Source organism: Ischnura elegans, chromosome 6, assembly GCF_921293095.1.
Source record: "Ischnura elegans chromosome 6, ioIscEleg1.1, whole genome shotgun sequence".
NCBI classification, from domain to species: domain Eukaryota; kingdom Metazoa; phylum Arthropoda; class Insecta; order Odonata; family Coenagrionidae; genus Ischnura; species Ischnura elegans.
The window spans coordinates 77,130,689-77,144,796 of record NC_060251.1 but is presented as its reverse complement, the minus strand read 5'-3'; the positions used below and the strand labels follow the sequence as shown (position 1 = coordinate 77,144,796).

The following is a 14,108-nucleotide window of genomic DNA, read 5'->3' as shown; positions in this document are numbered from 1 at the left end:
ATAATTATTCCGTGCAACGGTATTTAGCTCGCTGGGCAGTAAACGTATTCTCCCCAATAATTACGGGACAGAAATTTATTATCTTTTCTCAATTCCGACGCTAATATTTCGCTCCAAAGAGTGAATTTGATTCTTGTCTCGATGTCTTAGTCAGTTTATTGTGATATTTCCTACCAATTGTGAAGTTTGATCAGGGTTTCACGAACGTATTTCCGAGCCCTCCACTCCCGCGCATAGCCTCTGCATGTCCGGAGGCATCAGAAAACATCATATTGAGTTCGCCAACCAGTGGACATCCGTATTTTAATTGAAACGTAAAAAAATTACTTTCATTCGAATAAATGAGGAGCTTCATTTAATTTTCCTCATTCTATTTTTAATGTTTCCCGCATAACTATCTGGCCAAGCAAAATATTAATGGTAAATATTAGAGTAAATATGTTTCCAACTTAAGTTGACTGCTTCTGTTATTATATCCCCTCCGTATGTCTACGGACCAGAGTTATCGCATAGTTGGCTTTGTCAGTAATAGCATGTTCTCTTTGGACAATTTATGGCAAAGGTATTCAGCGCTCGCTGTTTTGGCAGTGTCACTCGGCTTATATGTTTGCTCAGTATCTTGTGAAAATGTTTGCTTGTGGAATATTTTTCCATGCAAAATGACTTGTCATGTATGCAATTTGCGTCTGAACTAATGGTTGATCGGGTAATAGAAATATTAGCCATTAGTAATTGCATTACAGAATATTTTCAAACAAATAAGGTACTTAAAATAGAATACGTAAAGTATCTACGTATTTTATAAACCACGGGCAAATTCCACGAAGTCAGCTCGCATACAATAGAAGAGGTATAGTCGTTGGTTTTGTCTCATTCATTTTGTAGTCCAAATCCAAATTATGATATACTTTCAGGTCTCCTTTCTATATAAGAATAGGAGAAAAATAAAATTAATGCTAAGCACTATGAATTTCCTTTGGTATGTGATGCAGTTTGTATCCTAAGGATTTACTGCTGAATTCTCTTCTAATTCCTTGCAAGCAGTACGATTACGGATTCATTCGCGTGTTTAAAATTTGATCAGTCTAAAACTGCCGTAATATATATCAGAAACGTAGTATCATTCATTTAATGTGATCAATAACTTGGAAGACTGTCTAAAATTCATTTTTCCTCTGTTTCAAGGGAAGTTGTGGATGCTTTTCACATTTTACGTCCTCTTTCCTCCTCGTCTCCCTCAGGCACCCCTGCTCAAATGATGAGCGCCCTAGTTCCTACGCGGAAGGCCTCCTCCAATGGGCCCAAGGCACCAACGCACCATGGACGTCGTGGTGCGCGGACTTCCACCAACAGCAGCAGCAGCAGCAACAACAACTGCAGCAGCAGCAGGCGACCGCACAGCAGCAACTGCTCCAGCGCCGTCCGGGAGGCTTCCCGGCCGGCCTGTCCGTGTCTGCGGTGGTCGGTGGCGGTCCGTGTCGGTCCTCGGACCCTGGTCGGAGGGCGGAGGCAGCCGCGGCGGCGGCGGCGGCTGCCTGGGGACCTCTTCTCATCACGTCGCCCCCGCCAGCGACACCCTCGCCTCCGGCTCACCCGTTTCGAAATTACTGAGAAAAATGGAGGGAAAAACGGAGAGCTCCCATCCAAGAGGGAGTTCATCCAATTCTTCAAAACACCGTTCAACGTTCCGGTTATTTTCGAACGGGAAGCCAAAAGACGAGGGATAAAAAAAGACATTGTTGTTATATATGAAAAAGATAGCGAACTTTTTCGAACTCGAAGCCTTTCAACCGTTTAACGGTCATGAGATGAACGAACTGAACGAATTGGCTGGGATTCAGCCATGAATATTATTATACACATTACACAGTATACACACGCAAAACAAAGACTCAAAAACACACAATCACACACAGGAAATGAACGCGAAAAATGGACGATACGAACGAGTACATAGATATAAATATTATATATAAATAATATGGACATAATATATATAGAAAGAGAGAGAGATAAACCTTCCAAAGATGCAAAGAGGACATCATGTACATAGTTGAAAAAAAAACAGTCGAAGAGAAATGGGACACTGTTGTGGCATTTGTGATTTTTTTTGAGTGAATGTGTTTCTCTTTGGGTTATGGAGGGAGGAGATGGTATGTGTCCTTTATTCCGAAGAATGTCGTTCGATTTTATGACGAGTGTTTGTCTTGCGTGCGTGTTTTTCCCCGTGAAACTGCGGTTTCCATGGAAGCAAATTGAGAGAAAACGAAAGAAAGCGAGAGATAGAATAATAGTAATAAAAGAATTTACGTTTATATTTTTCCCATAAGTAAAACCGCAAAAAAGAAAAGAAAAATTACGAATTTGCCAACAATGAGGAAAAAAATCTATTAAAAAATTAAATATATATATATATACTGACGATGTATATATAATATATGTATACAAAAATCAAAGGATACAAAGGAGCGATGGCCTGTTCTGTGGCACGTCGTTGCGGACCAAATCATTCGAGAATGTTAGGACAACATTACGAAACAAAATGGCTCCCTTGATAAAGCAGAATCTAATAAGGACTCGGATTCCAGTGTGTTTTTACTCAAACACTCTCTCTCTTTCTCGTTCTGTTTCTTTTTGGGCACGTGCCTATAACGCGTGCAACTGAACTTTTTTGCTCCGTAAAAATAAGAAAAGTGAAAAGATGATGGAAGGATTGATCTAACTTTATAGATAATATGAATATTAAATATATTTTCCAGCTAAAAATCTGTAACTATACAAAAAGGCTTAAATTTTACGAGGTGGGATACGACAGAAAAAAAGCGAAGATGTGTGCTTAATTGTGTTTCCCGCGCGCTCTTTCGAAAGGGGTGAAGTTCTTACACGAGGAAAGATTAATTGAAGAAGATTTTTTGAAGAATACTAGCACCTAAGTAAGTTTTTTGCGGGCTGGATCTCGCCAGGGGATGGGAGGTTAGTTGTATTAGAAAAGGAATTAAGGGGGTAGAAATTGGTGGGGATGAAGAATCAATTGTTATCCTAAAGCCCCTAACGAGTGTGCCCTCTGTGGAAAAGCAACACCAGCCTCCAAACCCCCCTCCTCAGGTTCTTCTGAGTCCACGGCGACGTTGAGGACTTCGTCGAGGCTCGAAAACCACATTGGGGAAATCGCGCGGTCGGCTTCCCCCGCTGGAGATGGCGCGATGGCCGATCGACCGGGAGGTCGGGCGGCCCGTCAAACAAAAAAACGTCCCGTGATACTGGTGTGACTCCACTTCTGGTGTTTTTTCTCCCGCTGCCTCCACTTCTTCACCCCCCAAACATCTCTACGCCGCCCTCCCACGCCCCCCCACATCCCCAACGACTACTCCTCCGGCTCGGAAGAGAGAAAAACCGAGAGAGAAAGAGAGTTGCGATCGGCGTTGGATTGGGGACTCGGCCCGGCGTCGCTGACGGAAGGTCGCAGTGGGAGAGCGCAAGGTGAGCGACACCACCAACCACCATGACACCGGACAAGTGTGTGTGTGACCCCCCTACGGAGTGGAGTTGGCGCGAGCTCTGGGGAGGCGCAAAATGAGAGAGAGGGACGCAAAAAAAGAGAGGAATTTTCGTTCCGAAATAGTGGTGATTGCTTTTCTCTCTCTGGCTCTATATAGGGTTCTCCCATACGACCGTCCATCCGCTTGTCAGTACAGACTTCTCTCCTCAGGCCACCCCCCCAAAATACCCCCTCCGAAACTGTTCCTCCCCCTCCCAAAATACCCGCCACTGTCTTCTTACCCCCAGAACCTCCCCCCACCAAGCAACCAGGAGAAATGTCCACCGATAACACGCGTACAACTCCCTCCCATGATCCAGAGGAAGTTGTTGGGACCCCCCCCCCCCAAACGTCCCCTGATGGTGTTCAGTGTAGGTAGGAAAGGGAGATAGTTTTCCTGTCGCTAAGTCACCTCGTGTTGCTAGTTTTCCCGCTCAAACTCCCATTCAAGGACCCTGAACGTTCGGAAAGAGTCGAGTATCCCACTCGGGTTCTCATTAGAAAACTTTCTTGAAAGAAATTTGTATGTGGTTGAGATCAAGCCTTCCTCATCTTCTCCAAACTCTATGTTTATCAGGAGTCACATTGTTGTTGATTTTTTAAAAAGTGTTTAGTTTGTTTTTATGGGATATTTTTGTTATTTGAATACGATCGGAATAATGATGGCAATATACGGTTTTCCTTGTTTTAGCGTAGATCGTCAGAAGAATTTTGTCAAGTCCCCAGTAGACGATTACTCGAATATGTTCGCTTTCCTCGCTTTCCGCGCGTTCTCTCCGTGTATATGTTTCGAGTTTTCCGTTAACGTTGTAAATATTTGTAAATAATTCGGATTATTTCCACGGTTGATTTACATACCGACCTTCAGTGATTCATCTGGTCTTCGTGGTAGACATATGTAATTGTTTTTTTTTAACTATTCATCTCTTCAGTCACTTTCCATTTGCAACTATCGCGTATCACCCAATCTTCTGTCTTTCAGTGAAACTGCCGAGGTTTTTAATATCTCCTTATGGTGATCTTTTTCCATTTAATTCCAGTGATGAATATTTATGCTTTAAAAGGAAATTCTACCATAAACATTGAATCAAAAGAGGTTTTGCTCCAACGCGCGGAAGATACTCAATGCAAATACCAGCCCTAGCCGAAAATTTCCGAAATCTGTGTCAGCAGGCTTTCATAAATTGTTGCAAATCAGAGAAAACTTAACCAAATTTTTTCTTGATATAGTAATATGTTTTCACAGCCACAGTTGAATATCTAATGCTTAAGTGTTGGAAATTGTTTGTCAAACGAATTGATTTTCCACAAATGTTTATATTCTGGTTTGTGATAGGAGCGCCTGCTGTGTTATATGTCCCTAGTGTCTGTGTATTTCTCCCCATTATTTGGAATCGAATCAATCTTAAACCGTTAAATATGTAACTGTAAGGAGAGTGTTCTAAATTGTCCAACGTCCAGGTTAATCAAGTACTTAACAAAAAGGAAACCCTATATTTTGTCACTAGTTATTTCGTATTTTTCGTCAAATTTTGTAGTTCCAAAGTTATGAAGCCGTGCGAAGTGTAAGTTATACAGACAGACATTGATGAGGAGCAACAATTAACAACAATGAACTTCTTTTGGACTGAATTTTTAATCCATAAGTGACGAGAGACTCCGTAAGAATCCATTTTCATCCTTGTATGGAACCATTAATTTGTGATCATTGTCAGTGATACCAAAACAGAAGATGTTGATAAAAAAGAACTCTGTTAGATATTTTATTTGATAAACGAAAAAAAGAACTTACACCAAGGATTTATTAACTCAAGAGCCAGTATACCTGTAAATGTTGTGCACATTTCCAGAATAACAAATTGAGCCGAAAAAAAGAGATCCTGTGCCAAATATACATATTATATATATATAAATAAAATATGAATAGAAAATATAATTTTGTTAATAATTTTTTCATTCCTTTCCCAGACACTGAAATTAATAAGGTTTTAGACATTTTGAGTTGCTTAAATTCCATGGTTCAAATTATCAGGTATTATTTTTCAGCAATGGATTGACCTGATGTCCACTTTGGCCATATTTGATAAATATGATCTTATAATGCTTGTATAACATGTTTAATGCATGGATTTGCATCTAATGTATCATTGATTTTCTATTTTTTTGCAATTGCTTTTGACTTTTTGGCTGAAGTTATTATGCTAATTCATGATTGAATTTGAAGTTGCAAATCATGACCCCTGGACTTATGACTGTTGGGTATTGATTTATGACCATTTTGTGTGTGTTTTATTCTTATTTTGGTGTCTCAATGCTGCATTCTTGTGCTTTGATAATTATGGTCATTGTTCATGCATGCTTTAATTACAATGCAGCTCAATCAATTGATCACACTGATGGCACCACTATTATAGCTACAATGATACATTGACATTTATGCTGTCTCAGAGAAACTGAATCATTACAATTTACAGTCTCTCACTTTGTTGTCTTCAAGAGGTATATACAATGAAGAGAAGTTTAAAAAAAGGTGCTTACATGGCTCACACTACAATAGGTCTGCGGGAATTTTCAATGAAAAGTGTAGTTTTCAATTTCCCTCGCTGAGTTAAACGTTCTCCACGCGTTAGTATATTGCATACAGACATTCAATGCGTAATTTAGGAGTACCATAAGGATTTTATGCCCACGTATTGTTAATTTAATTTGTTAGGAGCGTTATTCTTGTTTTCGTGTGGAATTCTGTGGTGTAGCATTGGGTTATGATGGCGTAATGGCTATGTCACTCGGTTATTGACCATAAGGTTTGGGGCACGACGATAGCTCCCTCCACTCTGCAATACGGGGTGGTAGATGTTATCTCGGAATCCGTACGCGGCACTGGGGGAGAGATCTGCCCCCTGCTAGGCCAATTGATTCCCATTTTCACGCGTCATGAAGCCTATTGCATGGAAGTCTTAACTCTCCCACCGAAAAACCAATTATGGTGACGGATTAGATTTTCGGCGTGATTTTAATGGCTCGAGTCATACCAGATTGTATGTTGGCCGGGAATCTTATTTTCAGACGTCAGGAAAATACTATTCTGTGTTATGAGTATCCTTTCTCGTACTGGGTTATTTCTTTCTTCTGTCTTCCTGACAATAATTCCTGAGCTGAGTGATACAGACAGCCATCGTTAGTATGGCACCTAAGACCTACTTTATTTTTGCTCATTTAAGCTCACTCTCATTAGAGCTTTTTCCTGTATGATAAGGGATTTCTTCCTCTGCTTCAAGCAGAAGTTATTGAGAGTAATTGGATAGTTTCACGCCTTAGAAATCCTGAACTTAACACCTGCTACATATCTCTTATCATAGAGACATAAATCCACTCGTTTTAAAAAGAAGAGTAAGAATTCTGGTGTATTTGTCGATTATTTCTTCATTTCAGTGATTTAGTAACTCAACATTACACAATGATAGTTCTTGCCAAAGTATACCATGGATCACATAGTTTTTCGTTGCGCTGATCTTATTGCAATTCTCTAATGCCGTGAAGGATTGAATTCGACAGAGTTTACTCTGTGTAATTGTCCAAAGTTTTTGCTTATGATGTTTAAATAAATAAGACAAATTATCCTATTGCTACCGCGGCCGCTTAAGGAATCGTAGTGAAAATTTGCGCTGAAGCGATCCCGCGACGATCATGAGAACTGATCCTAAAAAATATTTTAAACCGAAAGTTAGTGATCACAATTGGTTTCAGTATTTTTTGTCACTCATCTATTGTTAATCATCGAATACGTAGTGTTTCCTTAGGCCGTATTGCATCATTTACCAGAGTGAATTTCGCAAATTTTACCATTACCCTTTTATTTTAGGATATAAATTCTGTGATACATCCTAATGTGAACCCGCAATACGTAACGGCGGTGTGATTGGCGTATTGTATTTATAGTTTGTTACATGAACGGTAGAACGTTAAAAAAATATTTTTCGGGTACTTGTTGGGCTTCTATAACTAAAATTATGTCAGGTGGAGATAATTTCTTTTAATTTCGCTTGCAAGTAAGCATTTTTTGTTAAAAGTAGTTCTTCATAGTCTCTATAGGGAAGTGGAAATTCATTTCAATAATTAAGCGAAGAAAATTTGCATTAATAAATTGGTGCATCAATACAAAGTTTGTTCGTTTAATTTTTAATAGTTCTTCATCAATGTGATTACCGGACATTAATGTGATCATGCCCAGCAACAAACGTGTGGTTCCCTCCCCTATCTATGACATCATTTCTACGTACCATTAGTAGATATATCTATTTATTTGCTTTGATCCTGCTGTTTAAATGAATGTAGTGCGTGCATCCGAGTACGCCTCCACTCACCCCAGATAAAAACATATAATAGGTGTTGACGTGCGCGGATTAGCGGTTAGGAGCGTAATTTATGACTGGAATCAATTATCATGTCGTCGCGAACTATTTCTTTGGCTCACTTACCATGTCATTGTGGCAGGTCCAAGTTTTATCTAAGTTATCTCACACCTCGTTTTGGTGGGAATTCGTGTTTCGAATCTCAGAGATTTTCTCCAAAATTTTCAGTAAACTATGTAGTACTTGGTTTTTGTGTACAATTTTTTCTTACTGTTACTCCATACTTACCAGTTATTCTCGAATCTACTTGGTTATATCGGCATCTTATTATATCGACCGCAAAATGATGAAATTGAATCATGTCGGCATAAAAATTGGTTGCTTCAGTTATGTAAATACCTTGGTGTTTTCTATTGTTGAAAACTCTCTCAAGAAGCTTAATCACATATTACCTCATCCAAATTTCTTACGAATAACACGTTCCACCATGACATGGATTTCTTATTTTGTTCATTGTTTGATTTAATGTCGCCCTTCTTCACGAAAATATTGATTTTATTTATCAGGCAAAAGCCAAATAGTATTGATCGTGGGTGCTCATTTTTACATTCCGTGGAAAAATTCCGATGACAGGTTCCGTGGAGTTATTCAGAACTGTGATCAGCCAGACGCTTCGGAGATCATTAAACCTATTCCATATTTCCCTCTGCGTAGAATTCGATGCATCCCACCTTTTTAAAATTTGTTTCTAATAGTGAAAATTATGATTTTGATCGAACGTGACCTTTCACTTGGAAGACTATATCTGTTAATACTTCCGAGGAAAGATATTGCGATTGTCTTCCCCTCGCTACAAAATAATTTACTTTGCGTGACTTTATGGCTGCCAAGAGGTTCCATTGAATTTAGGTAGGACTATTTAGATATACATTTACTATTGAAAATGTATCTTCCTCCCATATACATAAAATTTATCTCAATTCCTGCACCATCACAATCACAGATTTTAACAATTGTGGTGTTGGGTGAAGCACTCCCGTGCTTTCAACCGGGTCAGACTTGGAGCAAATATGAAGCCCGATAGTGTTTCATCCAACTTACTCTCCGGTAAAGTCTGAAGTCTTTCGAATCATAATTATTTTGACCAAATCTGCGTCCAGTTACTATATCGAGAATTCGTGCCTCCAATGCTATTCCCAATCATTTCGCGTACTTCTGACGTTTCTCACGTTTTCCTTTATTCCTCGCGCTCCCTTTACGATTTGAAGATATCGATTTTACTCAGCTGTCGAAAGTCGAATATCATTCATCGGGTATCCTTGTGATCACATTCCTGGGTTGAATTTTCCTTTTTTATGGCTGTGATTCCTTTTTCTATTCTTTTGCGCCTATTTATTATTCTTTTTTTAATTGTCCAACTACTATAGTTTCGGTTGCGGAATGGCAAGCCCATAGGTCGCCGGTTAGTATTCGACTTCTTTAGTTTATTCTGCTTTCAAAGTTGGTGTAGATGTTTCTGAATATTGTTGTCTGTTCATTGCTAGGAAGTGTTATGTTGACCTGAATAAGTGCATGAAATACATGTCTACCGTAGAAGTATTATCTCTTAGAATGCTATTTTTAGCATACATTTTTCTCCGGTGCCCACCCAAGTAATTTGAGCGGACCGAGCAGTTTTGTATTTACGGACTACGTAGTTAAGCGATTATTTCCTGTTTTTTTTTCTCATCAAATAGCCGGAGTTCGTGGGAGAGAATCGCAGAAACCTTAAATGTGCCAAAGTTGGTTTTTAATTTACATGCTTTACCCGAATAATTATCGCCAGTGAAGATATCCCTCGTCCTTGATGTACTAATTAACGAAATATTTCAATCCGCACCCGTTCATGTTCCAAAAATCGACGCTATGCGTGCGAGCGAATCTGTTACCGCCATGAGAGAGAGACTGATTGCGTGATTGGTCGCGTCGTGCGCGGCGCCTCTCGGCGAAAAAGGTGTGCGTGTTTCCCGAGGCGCCATCGGCGGCGGGTTTGCGCGCGTGCGCGAGGGTTGATATCGGGGCCCGGCCCCCCGCAGCCGCAGGAGTCGCCCCGGCGAGAACGCCTCCCATCCCCGAGGACGACGCCACGCCGACTGCGGTCGCTTCACTCGCCCGAACCCCAACTGACCAGCCACAGCCCCTGACCTGCAGCCGACCCTCACTCACGACGTAGGAATTCCACCGGAATGCGACTACTTCGGCCTTCCTTCAACGCCCTCCAACCCTCCCTATCCCCCCCCCCCCCCCAAGGAACATATACCCTGACCCTTGAGTCGCTCTCGGTGGGCCCTTTTTTAACTGCTGCTGCTGAGAGGGAATGAGGTCGGACCCCGGTCGAAATTCTACCGGGTTATGACGGAGAGTCTTGCTTCGAATTCGACTTGTTAGACTTCGAATTTGACTTACGAATTGTAAACGTGAATTCGTGGATTTTTTTCTCAAGTATGCTTGCAGTATCCACTAACTTAGGTTTAACTATGTGGTTATCATCATACTCAGCCGCAAATTATTAGCCGAGCATGAATGCTTGCAATGGTTCTAGGAAAATCCTGCAAAAAGTGTATTGATTATGACCAAGGGATGTACGTCAGATAGGAATGCAATGGTGATTATAGGAAAAATATGGATTATAGTTATCACTAGTTTAGTGTTATATCAACACAATTTCTCTTTGTCCATTAACTGCTCTTAAATCTTGATTCTTTGAAGCGTCATCGAAGCTCATAGCATGCCAAGGAAGAATATGTCTCGAGTACAATCGATGTAGTTAACGCACATATCACTTTTACATGATTCGTCTCTGGCTACTGATGTGATGATTGTAGAGAATAAGGTCGCTCTTGATGCCATGTCAACTAACTTCGTTCAAATGTGGGATGGTTTACCCGACCTTTCATCTAAAAGCGAGTTGAAGCAGTGGCTAGGTTTTGGGTGTTATACGAGGCTGAGATGGTGTTCAAGCCTGAAAATATTATTTGTGCGTAATTTTATCAAAATTATCAGCCCTCCGTCTAGAATGGATGTCTAGTCAAAGTTAAAGGCCTACTTTTTTCAACCTTGGATGATATAACTAAGCACCTGCACGCGTGATTGCGTACCTACTCAGTGATTTATTTATGCAATGCTCTGGTAAATAAATGTAGTTGCCGGTGATTCTATTACCATGCCGAGTGGATCCCTACGTTGAATTCCAGCGGATGGCATCAGTTTCAATCGTTTTCACCAGTCTGTAGGCATGCAGTTGGGAGTTCGTGCTCATGGGAATTCGGGTAACCACTAGTTACTCCCATTTCGTGTCCACGTGCGCGTCTGTTGATTGCCACGGAATACCCACGGGAATGTCGTTCAAATCAGTCTTTGTTTTTAAACTGTTCTTTTTGGTCGATTTGCTCTGTAATTATTTCTCGCCAAAATGCCACGAATCCGCGGTATTCAAAAATTCCGGTGAAATAAACCAACTCTCACCACCTCCCTCTCCTCCTCAACGAATACCTCGCGAAATACTGCCTCTCCTTAACGCACCTGTCAGTCCACTTGTCACGCGACTCACAGAAAGTCATTCTTTTGTCGGATATCCCTTCACCCTCGTGGCGGTGAATTTTCAAGGTAGGCCCGTGGTTTGTCACTCGCGAGATAATTTAGTTTCGAAGCTAAACACACGAAGTTACGGATAAAAATACGTACTACGGATTGACGACCAGGCTGTGGATAGAATTGTCTTTCGTTGCAAAGATTGGAACAGGTTTTGTGCGTACCCATTACTTTTACTCGTTTTAATCACTTTAAATATGAAAGTGAAGTCTTTTTCTGCCGCTACGATAATGTGGCCAAATAGTTATCTCTCAGGCATAGTTTAATTATGGTTTATTTCAGCATTAAAATCTTCCTTCGCTAAGTACATTACGTGATTGAGTTGCAAAATTTTCAAATCGCCTGTGTTACTGTTTTGTTGTTGAGTGCGTAAATTATCGTTATCAACTGTAGTTCCATGTTCGTGACGAGCAATATAATATTACCTTTCGACGAGAAAAAAGTTGAGTGGAAAGTCTGCTAGTAATTCCTTTCAAGTTCTTACAGGTAATTTCTTATCTAGCATAAATGCAAACGTCTTTAGATTTTTCTCAATTTACTGGTGGACTGCTCACATAGTAGGATGCGTAGAGCATCTATGCCGAAATTTTTTGCTGTCCGATATTATCTTTCTATTTTTGGAAATGATTAAATCAAACAAGAGACCGCTTATACATTTCTTTCTCAGACTTACGTCTGTCATCCTTCAGCCAGTTGTTAATGCAAGGTTCATCAGGAAAAATAAACCATTTGGATCATTACTGAGACCATTTGATTTTTATCTAGGGGTTTTTATTCAAAATCAATTTGTTACAATATAATTGAATCTGCAGGAAAAAGAAGTCTTTTAAGAAAACTTAAGGAGAAGACGGAACAACTAAGTTGGGCACATTATGAGATACGATGGCCTGATGAAAACAATCGTGGAAGGACAGGTGGAAGGGAAGAAGGGCAAGTGATGGCCCCGAATGAATTATACAGGACAGGTTATTAAGTATGTTAAAGAGAATAAATATGTCACTATGAGAAGTCTAGCGGATAGGAGAGCGGAATAGAGAGCTGCGTCAAACCCTACGATTTTTGACTGATGTTGATGGTATCTGTGTACCTTCAATTGTCATCAACCAATCATTTATGAACTAAAATATTATTCCATTTAGGTTATCCGTATTGATACAATATAGTCAGGTGACAAGTGCCATCAGTGAATGCATATTTCGGAAGAAGTGGGGGAAGGTGTCCCACGTGGTGTCATGAGGCTATATGCCTGGTAGCACCACTTGTCTCACGACGGATTTTATTTTAGTAAAATTTTCTTTATTATTTCAGTAGAAATGATACAATAATCGCGATTTTTGAGAATGTAATTGAAAAGTAAAATCGGAGTACAATATCAGACATTCTATGCATACCCAAGAGCTTACTTGAGGGACTGTGATCAAAATACGGTTGATATGTTCTCCTCGAGATTCTCGACTGTAGGAAGTGCCTTGTATTGAGAAACATAAAATATCTCTTAGGTATTTCAGTGCGTAGAATTGAAAAAAAAATAATTGCGAATCTTCGTCAAAACTTTTGCGGGATTCCATCATTTTACTTAAAAAAACTTTTAGGCTATGTCGCCGCGTCAATTATTGGGTGGCTCCAATGTTTCCCGACCGATGCTGGTCGATGTTTTTGGAGGATTTGTCAGAAGGGAATCCATCAGAAGAAGATTCTCTTACAAAAGCGATAGGCATCGGTCGGGAAAAGTTGGGGCGACCCGACAATTGACACGGTGACATAGCCTAAAAGTTTTTTTTTTAACAAAAATAATTGCGATTTTTGAGAATGTAATAGAAAAATAAAATCGCGGTTCAATATCAGACATTCTTCCTCCACCCAAGAGCTTATTTGACAGGCTATGCTTGCAAGACGATTGATATGAGCTCTTCGAGATTTATTGAATCGACTTTATGAAATGCCTTGTATTGAGAAAAATTGGTGGGATTACGCGGCCTCGAGTCGGGAGTTATTCGAGGGAGACTCCAGTGGTGTCCGCGGATCCGCCTCCACTGTTGGTCCGACGTGGAGCTTATGGGATTCAGACCGAGACGGCCAAGTCCTCCGCCTTTAACAAACGCATTCGCGAACTGCTACTTCTCCCATCTACCGATTCGATCGATAGATTTTCCTTCCTCATAGGAAAATCTACTAGAATTGGTAGCATATTAATTGCATATTGCTTGGTTTCGCTAATAGTAGGACCTGCCCGCCTTTGTGACGGTGCAGGATTCCTCGTCCCGTCCTTCCTTCCCCGTCCTTTCCTTGGAGGCGTCGTCGGGCTCCTATCGCGGCGGCGCCTCCTTCCTTGCTCCTTCCAGTCCTCCCCCTTCTGCGGTGCAGAGGTGATAAGCTAACGCTTCAGACCTCGGCCCAGGAGAGTAACCCCGCGAGCCCGCCCAAGGAGTTCGTATCCATTGCTACTTCTCCCATTCGCTTTTCAGGGTGTTGGCTTTATTCCCCAAGGCCTCTATACCGCACGCCGTTACCAAGGAATAACTACTAAGCAAAGGTTCTGGTCTAGACGTGGCTTCGTGCGCCCATCAAAATACCATTCCTCGATCAAC

At 40.7% G+C, this 14,108-nt stretch overlaps 1 protein-coding gene across 2 annotated transcripts in view; it reads left to right on the top strand.

Annotated features, from left to right (window-relative positions):
• The window catches only part of LOC124161021 (POU domain, class 3, transcription factor 3), a 495,257-nt gene that overhangs the window by 4,930 nt on the left and 476,219 nt on the right, over positions 1-14,108 (top strand). The window contains exon 2 of one of the 2 annotated variants that reach the window (XR_006865301.1): positions 1,242-3,480. The gene's annotated coding sequence lies outside the window, so the exon portion shown is untranslated. Of the gene's footprint in view, positions 1-1,241; positions 5,475-14,108 lie in introns of those variants that run through there. The other variant, XM_046537161.1, reaches the window with a different exon arrangement.